Below are 11,378 nucleotides of genomic sequence, written 5' to 3'. Positions count from 1 at the left end.
CTTTCGTTTCTATAACCAGACATTTCAACACATTTCTCTTTAATTAAAATGACCGAAAGGTTCTGGTTCTTCTCCCATGAAGAACAACAACCAATTTCTAAAGCTTATAGGTTGTTACAAAATGAAATTGTCCTCCTGCAGCCAGTTCTACGCAAACATCCGTTTGCATTTCTGAATAACAACCATTTCGTTTCTTTTTTGTGAACAATTTCTTTATCTTTATCTATTATTAACGTGGCATCTTCTCTCCATCTCCATTTTCTCTGCAGGATCATCTGTTGCCATCTGGTCTTCATTGTTGCATAGCTTTCTCCATGCTAACTGCTGAGCTGCCACGTAACCGAACACTGGAGCTGCATTCTGCTGGATCGGTCTGGTACGTTAAACAGCTTTTGGGGATGTCATTTCAATACCATCATATTTAAGTTTGAAAGTAAAAAGAGTAGCCACAAAAGTTAGCTGAGTAATTGTTCTTGCCAGTCCTTGCACCAACCCATTTTCGTGCTTATGTTTGTTTTTTGAGTTCTCATGAACTGAAATATTATCCACCATAGGACTTGCAAACAATATCTGAAACTAGGTGTGGATTTTTTCCCCAGAACTTCCTACTTTCATAGAAAAAAGTACTTCCAAGTTTTAAAATACATTAATTTATAGCTTTGGAAACATTGGAGAGGACTTGAAGGTGATTACCTTTGCGGTCCCATTACCGAAAGGCTGCAGGTGGGACAATAAATGGGAGACTCAAGCTGATGAGATTTATCTGCAGTTTAATTCAAAACTAAAACCAGCACAGCAACCCCAATCATCATTGCTCTGCTGGATGTACTATACTAAACTCACATTCTCGAGTCCTTTTCATAATGTGCTTTCAATTTAATTTCAAGGGATAATCTTAGAAAAGCAGCCTCCAAACTTGCACCTGAAATCAGAGGGGGGCAAGTTTTTGCTCTCTCATTTATATTTCTGCACATAGATAAAATGGCATCTGTGCACACACAGAATTTAGGAGAAAAAATTACATATATAAGATTGCAGACAGAAGCTCAGAGATTGACTTGAATACTCTGATAACTTGAACTAAAATGTCTTCTAAACATAACACGAAAGAAAAGGAACTTTCTTTAACAAGCCATTGCAAGTGTTAACTTTTCTTAATAGTAAAAGAGTGATTATTTTTGTTTATTATTAAAAAGATGAAAAATTACTTTGAAGAAAAGTAAAGTCTTGTAGAAAATAGGTGTACAGTTTTATAAATGAATCTTTATTGTGAAGATTTTGCATAACTAAGAAAGGAAATGTTGATTTTTAATTGCGTCACTGTAATTTTCCACATTTAAGATCATTAATATACTCTTCTATTGGCATTCTCCTGTGGGTCATACTTACATTCATTAGTGTTCTAGGTTTCAGTGATGCTGTTCACATATGATACATTGATTCAGTACAGTTTTATGCATGAGACAGTAAAAAAAGAGCATTTTCATCTCAATATAAATTTTAAAGCCTAATGAAAAAAGCTATCTTCCATTTGAACAAAAAGAAAACTGCAACATAATATATTTACGGTGTGCACCATTCACTATCTACCTATGAAAATATGCCAACGGAACAGGAAATAGGAATAGGAAAACTGAATCTGACAGTGGATGAGGCCAATATGTTAATATCACCTGCCCTAATAACTGATGTCACTTATAGAGTCTCAGACATGAATCACAGACATGGATGGACATTCCTAACACTAGTACATTCATTCTTTTTGGTCCCTATTTTTACAATTATGCAAAACATATTGATTCAGAGTCTATATTTTCTCTAAAGTGCTGTAGACCTTGAAAGCTACGGGTAGCAGTATTTAGAATAATGAGAAGAAATAGCCTAGCTGCCAGGGTACTGTACATCCCACATCAAAGTCAACAGGATTTGCAGAACGCTCAGCATCTCTTAGAATCTGGCCCATTATGGTCATAGCTGTTTGTATCCATGAGTTGAACTAGAGGGAGGAGTTGGGGGGAAACCACCTCAGTAGGATGGACTCCATAGCAGCTTAAAAATCTTCACTGTAATCCTTGAAACTCACTCATCATAACTAAGTCATAATCCTGTAAAACTTTAAAAAACTAGCCACATTCCCTGGAATGAGAATGTTCTCACTAACAAGTAAATGTTGGCAGGTTTGTATGCTAAGTGTGGGTGCTGGTTCCTGGGAAGTAGAGAGTAGAAAGGGGACCATAGCAATGGAAATGATTACATGTTGTAAGATGAAATCAGGCCTGCACAGTAGAAGGTGTAGAAGAATGTGAATCTTTCCTTGTATGTATTACTATTTCCCCTGGCTGAGAGATGTGAATTTTATTAGCCTAGGTGGGACTGCATTATGTTGTGATTCTAAACCGAGTGCCCAGTAACTAACTGAACAAAATGTGTCAGTGTCTTCGTTTTACTCCCACTTGTTTTGTCCCCTCTCTCGCTGTCAGCTGTTTTCATTAAGAAACTGGTCTTGCACAGGCCCAATATACTTACCCGAGAAGAGTGGGTCAAATGAACATGTCTTTGTGCTGAATATAGTTCTGGGTTTTTTTAATCAAGTGATATTTCAAAGGATACTGCAACCTGTTCAAAAGCCCCATGAGTGTAAGAACTCTATTTTCTTTATGTGGGAGTACAAGGATGGGGCCCACAGAGGTGGGGACCACAATGGAGTGTCTCAGCAGAGTGTGGTCCCATGACCAGAGTGGGCATAGAAATCCTGAGTTCTGTTCAGGGCTCTGCCATTGACTTGCTTTGTGGGTGTGTGTCAGTACATCAGACTGTTAAAGGTTTATGAACCATCTTCATTGTGGGGTGTTAGACCCGAGCAATTGATATATTTAAAGTATTTGGATTTCCAGGAGAATGGGATTATGTGAGTGCGCAGATACCATGTTAAACAGAATTTACAGTGATAATGGGCTGTTTCTTATAACATTTTTGAATTCAAGAGAGCCCCTCAAAGTGTCAGATCATGGCACATATCCAATCCCTCTATAATTTTGCCTTTCCCAGAAGGAAGAGTTGTCACAAAGACTAATTGCTCATCTTACATGTCAAATGAAAACATCTCAGCTATAGATTTTTGATTCTTGACCCAATCTACACTTTGAATGGAGCCAAAGTTTTGATCAGTTTGATTAGATTTCTTCATGGATAAAACAGGAATGAAATTTTAGTTTTAGAAAATAAATCTTGGAGAAGGTTTCAGATGCACTGTAACCAGTAAAGTCATACTAAACCACGGATGTTCCTAGCACAAACTATACAGCCTACTCTTTATCCTCTGGTATTAAAAAGCATCAAACCCAGAAATCTCCTCTTTTGAATCCTATTTAGATGATGATTCTGAGACATTTAGAAAAAGGGTTTTGGTTTTCTGGCCAAACACATTGCAGAACCTAATAGCCACAATAGGAAGTATCTTAGACAGACTTTCTGTCCAGATGATCGGTCTATTAGCTCTAGCTCAATATTATTAATGAAATAGTATATTAGGTGAATAATGTCATTGCTAAATAACATTCATAAATTATTCTACAAGCTCTCTCTCACTAGAGCTCTTACTATATTTAGTACCCCTTTGTTCAATTAGATTATCAGCATTCATGGTTACATTCAGGTCATAAGCTGCTTCAGTACGGAACTAAAACCCCCTTCTCTCTGATCACACACCCCATAGTTACCTAAAGAATGCATGGTTGTGACCTAATTTATTTTTAACTAATTGAACATCTGATCGTATATTGTCCAAAGTCTCACATTAATCTGTATTTTGAACAACTTGTGTCATAAGAAGCAGCACTGACCTACTCTGTGACTTTAGGCATCTCACTATCACTATGCCTCAATCTTCACATCAGTAAAATGCAGGTAAACGCATAATTTACAACGGAGGGGGCTTGGCAGGGAAGCTTAAAGCAAGCTATGTAAAGTACAATATATCAGACTGCATTTATAACATACCAAAGATCATTTGCTGTTCTCCATAATCAATGCACAAGAATCCCCTTAAAATGTAAGAACAAAGCACACAGCAAAAAATTAAACAGCACTGAACTTTGCAAGAATGGTTCCAGGTAGTTAACTAGTTGCAAAGGTGAAACCCTAATTGCTCCCATCCTGGTTTTGCCAGTCAGATGAAGTCCTGTTGATTGATTTTTTTTATTTTTTTAAGCTGTATTGTCAAGCATGATTTCTCAAAATCATCCACCTTTTCTTTCCTCTCTTGGTATTAGAGTCCGAAAGATAGAATTGAAGGGGAGAAGACGTTAACAAGCTTGACAATGTTCAAGAACCGCCTGTTTGTGCTGGAGTCCATACAAAAAGCTTCTAAGAACTCATGGGGCTGGGAAGAGAATGTGCTCAGCAATGGTGCCAAGCGGGAGGGAACGCCAACCCCCTTTACTGCTTGAGTTTGCCACTTGTCAGGCAGTTATTTGAATTTGTTTACCCCATTTTTCAAACTAATTCCTTCTGCTTCTACAAGTTCATGGGATGCAGGGTTGAGATTGTGCCATCTCTTTTTTTCTTCTGGTCAGGGTGGTGCATATAAGCCCCTTAGCCTTGTTACCTTGTGCTCTTAAATAGAGATTTGAAAGGGATGTTTATAAGTACCGTGTCCAGCAACTGCCTGGCTAAGGTGGGAGAAGTTCATGGGATAAGAAACACAGACCATCCGTGTGAGTTGCTTAAGCAAGAATGCATGCATGTGGCTTTGTTTCTCATGGCAAGTCTCTCTTTGGGTTTGGGGGTGCTCTGGAACAATGTTCCAACAGGAAAGCCTCACCATGAGTCAGAGAGTACATTGTAGCATTAAGGAGAACCTTAAAAGTAAAGAGAATGACTTCTGAGGGAAAAAAGAAATATTTGCAAGTTTACTTGTACATTGTATCCCAAACAGAAATAGTGATGACTGAAAGATACCTTACTTCATTGCTTGCTGTAGTAAGCTGCTTTACAATAGAATAGCCACTGAGAGCTAGGACTTGTCTGGGGTATGTTCTTAGGATTTAGCAGCTCCACATAATGGTTGCTCAGAAGCTGGTGCCTTTTATACCTAAGAATGTGTTATAACCTTTGACCCTAGGCATGTGGTGATCTGGGAAAAGTAGTCATAATAGCTGGGTCACTATTTTCTGCAAGCATGTTTCTTTGTGAGGGAGTAATTATTAAAGAATGTGAATGTTTTCTCTTAAAAATATGGTGATGAATTCTTTAGTTAGTTGCATCACATGTGAATCAACCATTGCGGGGTTGTCAGATGAAGAGGAAGACTATAATTGGTTTTGGTGGGTACTACATATTAACAGGCAGGGGCCCTTTCTCTGGGCTGATGCACTAGCAGAAGGCAGAAGCTTGACTGCAATGGCAACTTTTTGACTAAAAGCCCTCTTGCTTGTTTGTGATGTATTTGATTAGGTAAGGCCTTTAATGTTCCATTTATTTTGGATTTGTATTTACATTTATATTGTGTATTTTTTTTCAATTATTTTGTTTTTTGCAAATTTACTCTTTTATGTATATTAACTGCTGGCCTATTCCTTCAGTAAGATCCCAGCCTCTCACCTCCCCCATCAACTGTTCAAGCCAGGCTTAGTGGTTGTATTTTGTCACTGGAGCAGTGCAAAGCAGTCACAACTGCCCGTGAAACTCGCTCAGAGTTTGTTCTGAGGTGAAATACAAGTGTCGTGTGGAATGTAGTAAACCATACGTTCTCATATCCTATGATTCTCCAGTTTGGGGAATCATATTTGAGTAATTCAGGCCACTGCAAATGTTAACATTACTCTTCTCTCTCTGTTTTTAAAACATTTAAGAATTTGAAACAACTTTACATTCCTAGATGTTTTCCTGTGAATCTGGGCCATGTGTGAACTTCTGATATCGGAGCTTTTCTGTGTGCAAAAACTTTATGTGCTTTCTTCAGACATGTGAAGAAAGATTCCATTATGACAGTGGTCCCCAAATGTTTTACCTCATGTCCCCCATACCCCTGTCGTGGCTGGGGCTGGGAGCAGGGCCATGACCCGGGGTGGGGTGCGGGGGGCGTAGACAACGGTATGGGAGCCAAGGCAGAGGAGCTGGAACTAGGGGTGCTGGGGGTGCAGCAGCACCCCCTGGCTTGAAGTGGTTTCCATTATATACAGGGCTTATAGTTTGATCCAATAGCACTCCCACTATACAAATTGTTCCAGGGGGCCGAGGCCAGAAACCAGGAAGCGGGGGCAGGGGCCGAGGCTGGCAGCCGGGACCCCAGACATGGGGATGGCAGCCGGGGCCCCAGGCATGAGGCCAAGGCCAGCAGTGGACCTGGGTGGCACTCCCTCCCCACCCCCCATGGTAGGGTTGACAATTTTGGTTGGACATATTCCTGGAGATTTAATCCCATGACATAATCTTTCATTAGGGATTAATCTTTAATTCCTGGAGACTCCAGGCCAATCCTGGAGGTTTGGCAACCCTAACCCAATGAAGCTGGCTCAGGCCCCTGCTGCTCTGTGCCCCTTAATGGGCGCACATCACAGTTTGGGGACCTCTGCATTGTGATCAATGATGATTCAGTTACATGGTTATCAGGAAGAGTGTCTTCTTCAATCAGAAAAGAATAAAAGCAGAGCACTGTAGTTTGCCTAAGCAGGATTTACTGATACCTGGTATATTAATAGCTGTCATCTTGGAAACCATATTATGGTCAGCTGTGTTTTAGAAGCAACAAAAATAGCTGGATTTTGCAATGTGTTCTTCCAAAGTCACTTAGAGAGTACTCAAGAGTGTCCTTACAGAGAGGCCAGATGCTGCTGGGTTTCTCTTTGACTTTGGTTTTCTGTGTCACAAATGCACGTAGAAAGGGCTGAGCTAATAGCAGTCAGCCACATCCCCATTTCAAGTGACTGAATCAGTATCACACACTGGAAAGGGGGAAAAAAGCTGTAGCTTTATTTACAAAATTTATAGAGGCAGCAATAAATATCTGTTAAGTACGATGTTAACTGCTAATGCATCCTGTGACAGCTGTTGATCTTCTAGAGGGCAGGCCCTTGCAAGCTGGAATAACACCCCACTCTTCCTGCGTGACAGTGTGAAGCCGCATGCCCTTGAGTAGCTTGGATATACAAAAAGAATGAGGAGTATTTGTGGCACCTTAGAGACTAACAAATTTATTTGGGCATAAGCTTTGTGGGCTAAAACCCACTTCATCAGATGCATGCAGTGGAAAATACAGTAGGTAGATAGATATATAAACAGAGAACATGAAAAATGGGTGTTGCCATACCAACTATAATGAGACTAATCAATTTAAGGTGGGCTATTATCAGCAGGAGAAAAAAAACTTTTGTAGACATAATCAGGATGGCCCATTTCCAACAGTTGACAAGAAGGTGTGAGTAACAGTAGGGGAAAAAATAGCATGGGGAAATAGTTTTTTTGCTTTGTGTAATGACCCATTCACTCCCAGTATTTATTCAAGCCTAATTTAATGGTCTCCAGTTTGCAAATTAATTCCAATTCTGCAGTTTCTTGTTGGAGTCTGTTTTTTGAAGTTTTTTTTTTGTTGGAGTATTGCGATTTTTAGGTCTGTAATTGAGTGACCAGGGAGGTTGAAGTGTTCTCCGACTGGTTTTTGAATGTTATCATTCTTGATGTCTGATTTGTGTCCATTTATTCTTTTGTGTAGAGATTCTCTGATTTGGCCAATCTACATGGCAGAGGGGCATTGCTGGCACATGATGGCACCTATCACATTGGTAGATGTGCAGGTGTACAAGCCTTTGATGGTGTGGCTGATGTGATTAGGTCCTATGATGGTGTCCATTGAATAGATATGTGGACAGAGTTGGCAACGGGCTTTGTTGCAAGGATAGGTTTCTGTGTTAGTGTTTTTTTGTTTGTGTGGTTGCTGGTGAGTATTTGCTTCAGGTGCTGTCTGTGAGCAAGGACTGGTCTCTCTCCCAAGATCTGTGAGAGTGATGGGTCATCCTTCAGGATAGGTTGTAGATCTTTGATGATGCGCTGGAGAGGTTTTAGTTGGGGGCTGAAGTTGACAGTTAGTGGCGTTCTGTTGTTTTCTTTGTTGGGCCTGTCCTGTAGTAGGTGACTTCTGGGTATTCTTCTGGCTGTGTCAATCTGTTTCTTCACTTCAGCAGGTGGGTATTGTAGTTGTAAGAACACTTGATAGAGATCTTGTAGGTGTTTGTCTCTGTCTGAGGGGTTGGAACAAATGTGGTTGTATCGTAGAGCTTGGCTGTAGACAATGGATCATATGGTGTGGTCTGGATGAAAGCTGGAGGCATGTAGGTAAGTATAGCGGTCAGTAGGTTTCTGGTTTAGGGTGGTGTCTATGTGACCATCGCTTATTAGTACTGTAGTGTCCAGGAAGTGGATCTCTTGTGTGGACTGGTCCAAGCTGAGGTTGGCGGTGGGATGGAAATTGTTGAAATCATGGTTGAATTCCTCAAAGGCTTCTTTTCCATGGGTCCAGATGATGATGATGTCATCAATGTAGCTCAAGTAGAGTAGGGGTGTTAGGGGACGACAGCTGAGGAAGCATTGTTCCAAGTCAGCCATAAAAATGTTGGCATACTGTGGGGCCATGTGGGTACCCATTAGCAGTGCCGCTGCTTTGAAGGTATACATTGTCCCCAAATGTGAAATAGTTATGGGTGAGGACAAAGTCACAAAGTTCAGCCACCAGGTTTGCCATGACATTATCGGGGATACTGTTCCTGACGGCTTGTAGTCCATCTTTGTGTGGAATGTTGGTGTAGGGGGCTTCTACATCCATAGTGGCCAGAATGGTGTTTTCTGGAAGATGAAGGGGCTGGAGAGAAGCACTGTAACTGACTCGAGCCAAAAGAGAGGAAAACATAGTCCTGTGATCCTATTGCTGGTGAGCCCCCAGTCACTGACACTATACACTCCAAATCTTTATGCTCCAAATCCTCAGTCAAAGAATTTAACCTGCAGCTCAAAGAATCAAATCACATTTCCAGAAGGTTTTCTGAGGAAAAGCAATGGTATTTTGTACGGTTGGATAGACTAGTAGGCATACATGTTGAACTGCTTGTGTAAATAGGCCTGGATCCTGCAAGGCTCTAACACTCTTACCCTCATCTAGCTAAGCACATGCTTTATCTTGATCACGTGATTAGACCCTCTGAAGTCAATGGAACATCATGACTGCTTAAAGGTAATCACTTGCTTGAGTGCTTCACTGACTGTGGGTGAGACTGCTTGCAAAATGTACCCCCCAATCACATGCAAGGTTTTGTGCACACAAAATAGATGCAGGTATTTTATAGGGGCAAAACACAAGCCCATTGAAATTTGGCCCCCAAGCACAAAAAGCAGGAAATGTCATTCCTATGTGTGGTCTGAAGCTCCAAACTCCAGCTATGAGGTTAATAATAAAGTTGCTCAGCTGTTGGTTCTGTGTACTGGTGGCCTCAGTACAAATCATAACAAGACATTTAAAAACACGTCACTTCGCTGTGCAATAACAGCAGAGAGAGAAATGTGACAGTCAGTATGGAAAGTGACCTCTTCTCTCCCTCTCAGGGTTTGCTATCCCAGTCAGGTAGAAGGCACTTTAAGTTTAAAATGAACGTTCACACTGCCCCAGTTTGATGAACCATCCAAGAGGTAGCTGAATTCACGTGTCATTCATTTGTGGGACCCTGACTCAAACAAAAGGGGAAAAAAAACATATAACAAACCTGGGAAACTCCAGAGTGGGGCATTTTTGTTGGTTTTTTTGGAGGAGAGAGAAGTTAGAGCTCTGAATTTGATCCCTGATTTTGGTTCATGCCCACTTTGTTTTTGTTGTTTCCACCTGAGTAGTTACTATTTAGGTTAACAGTCCACTGGTACTAAGAGGATCAGCTTCACCTGTCCCACATGGCAACAAGGAAATAATAGCAGGCATTAAAGGATTAATCTGTACACAACCAAGATCTTCTCTTTCCCTCGTGCTCCAGAATTTCCCTGAGCTAGCATACTGGACCTCTCATTGCCTTTGTTTAGATGGCCTGACCTGCACTTTCTGCAACCTTCATAACTGCCTCATTTTCATATTATCACTTATCATCAAGAGGTTTGCCACAGCTACAACCTGTTTATTTTTTCCCTGTACAGGGTAAGGAATGCTAAATAGACTTTTGGATTCCAAAAAAAAAAAAAGTCCAGATCTACTGTAGATTGAGGGATTCCAACTCTTCAGGGCTGTATTAGTAACTTGCCAGGGGCCAAAAGGCCGTCCTTAATTTGCATCTGTATTTGCATAAATACCATCATCCAAAAATGCACACAGTTACAATATTTGCATTCACTCATCTCTTACAAGATAGATAAATAGAAATGGCTTATTGCAATAAAGACCTGCAGTTGATCTGTTTTTGGCCTCATGTAACTTGTAGAGGGAGATGGATTTTCAGGCTCTCCAACTGAACAGTTGTTCATCCCCTTGCTGTATAAGCTCCACTCATCCATTGTGTACTGAAACCCCTCAGAACCACTAAGAGGACACAAAATATAACTGCAGAGCCTGGTCGTCTTATTGTATCTCTCACTAGGCATCAGGATATAAACTGGGCAAATTAGCTGGATGTCACAGGGCACAGAAAGGTCTAGCCTGAGGACATATGCAGATCCCAGATGCTCTCAAGGTGTACTTCAGTAGTAACACTGCACCTATGCTGTTGCTAGATACCTACCTCATAACCACGTTGTTTTCCTCTGGATTTTGGCAGGTAATCTAACTGTAATGTACTGGAGGAAGAGGGGATGAGGGAATTGATGGTGTCCAACTTTTTCAGACAGGGATGCCCAAAACGTATGAATCCATCTTTATGGCCCTAGATAAACCACTATTTGGTTTATATGGCCCTAGATTATCAGAGGTTCTGAGCGTCCCTCGGTCCCACTGAATGAATGGGAGCTGCTCGTATTCAGCACCATCTAGCTCTTACAGTGCATTTGGCACCAATCAAGTGCCTCCTGAAGCTCATGGCAAATGTCTGATTGCAATGGGCCCAGGACTTTTGGGTGGAGGTTTGAACAGCATACCTCTGAGCCACAATGCCCCGTTTCCTCTGGCACATAGGAATGTCACACCTGCTTTGTTCTCGGATAATATGTAATGATAGTGTGATAGCAGAGCCTACAGCGCAGTAGCATGGAGCAGATCTTGGGAGGTGCATGGGTGAGGTGTCCCTTGCTCACCCCTACCCCCTCCACCGTAGAGTTTATGATAGAACCAAAGCTCAGAGACAACTGGCAGCAGTGACTGGAAAAGGGCCATCTGTTAAGTGTCTCTCTGGCTCCAGTTTGGGTCCAGCGCAGCCCTT

The sequence above is a fragment of the Natator depressus genome, chromosome 8 (assembly GCF_965152275.1).
Source record: "Natator depressus isolate rNatDep1 chromosome 8, rNatDep2.hap1, whole genome shotgun sequence".
Taxonomy (NCBI): domain Eukaryota; kingdom Metazoa; phylum Chordata; order Testudines; family Cheloniidae; genus Natator; species Natator depressus.
This window is presented reverse-complemented; position numbering follows the sequence as displayed.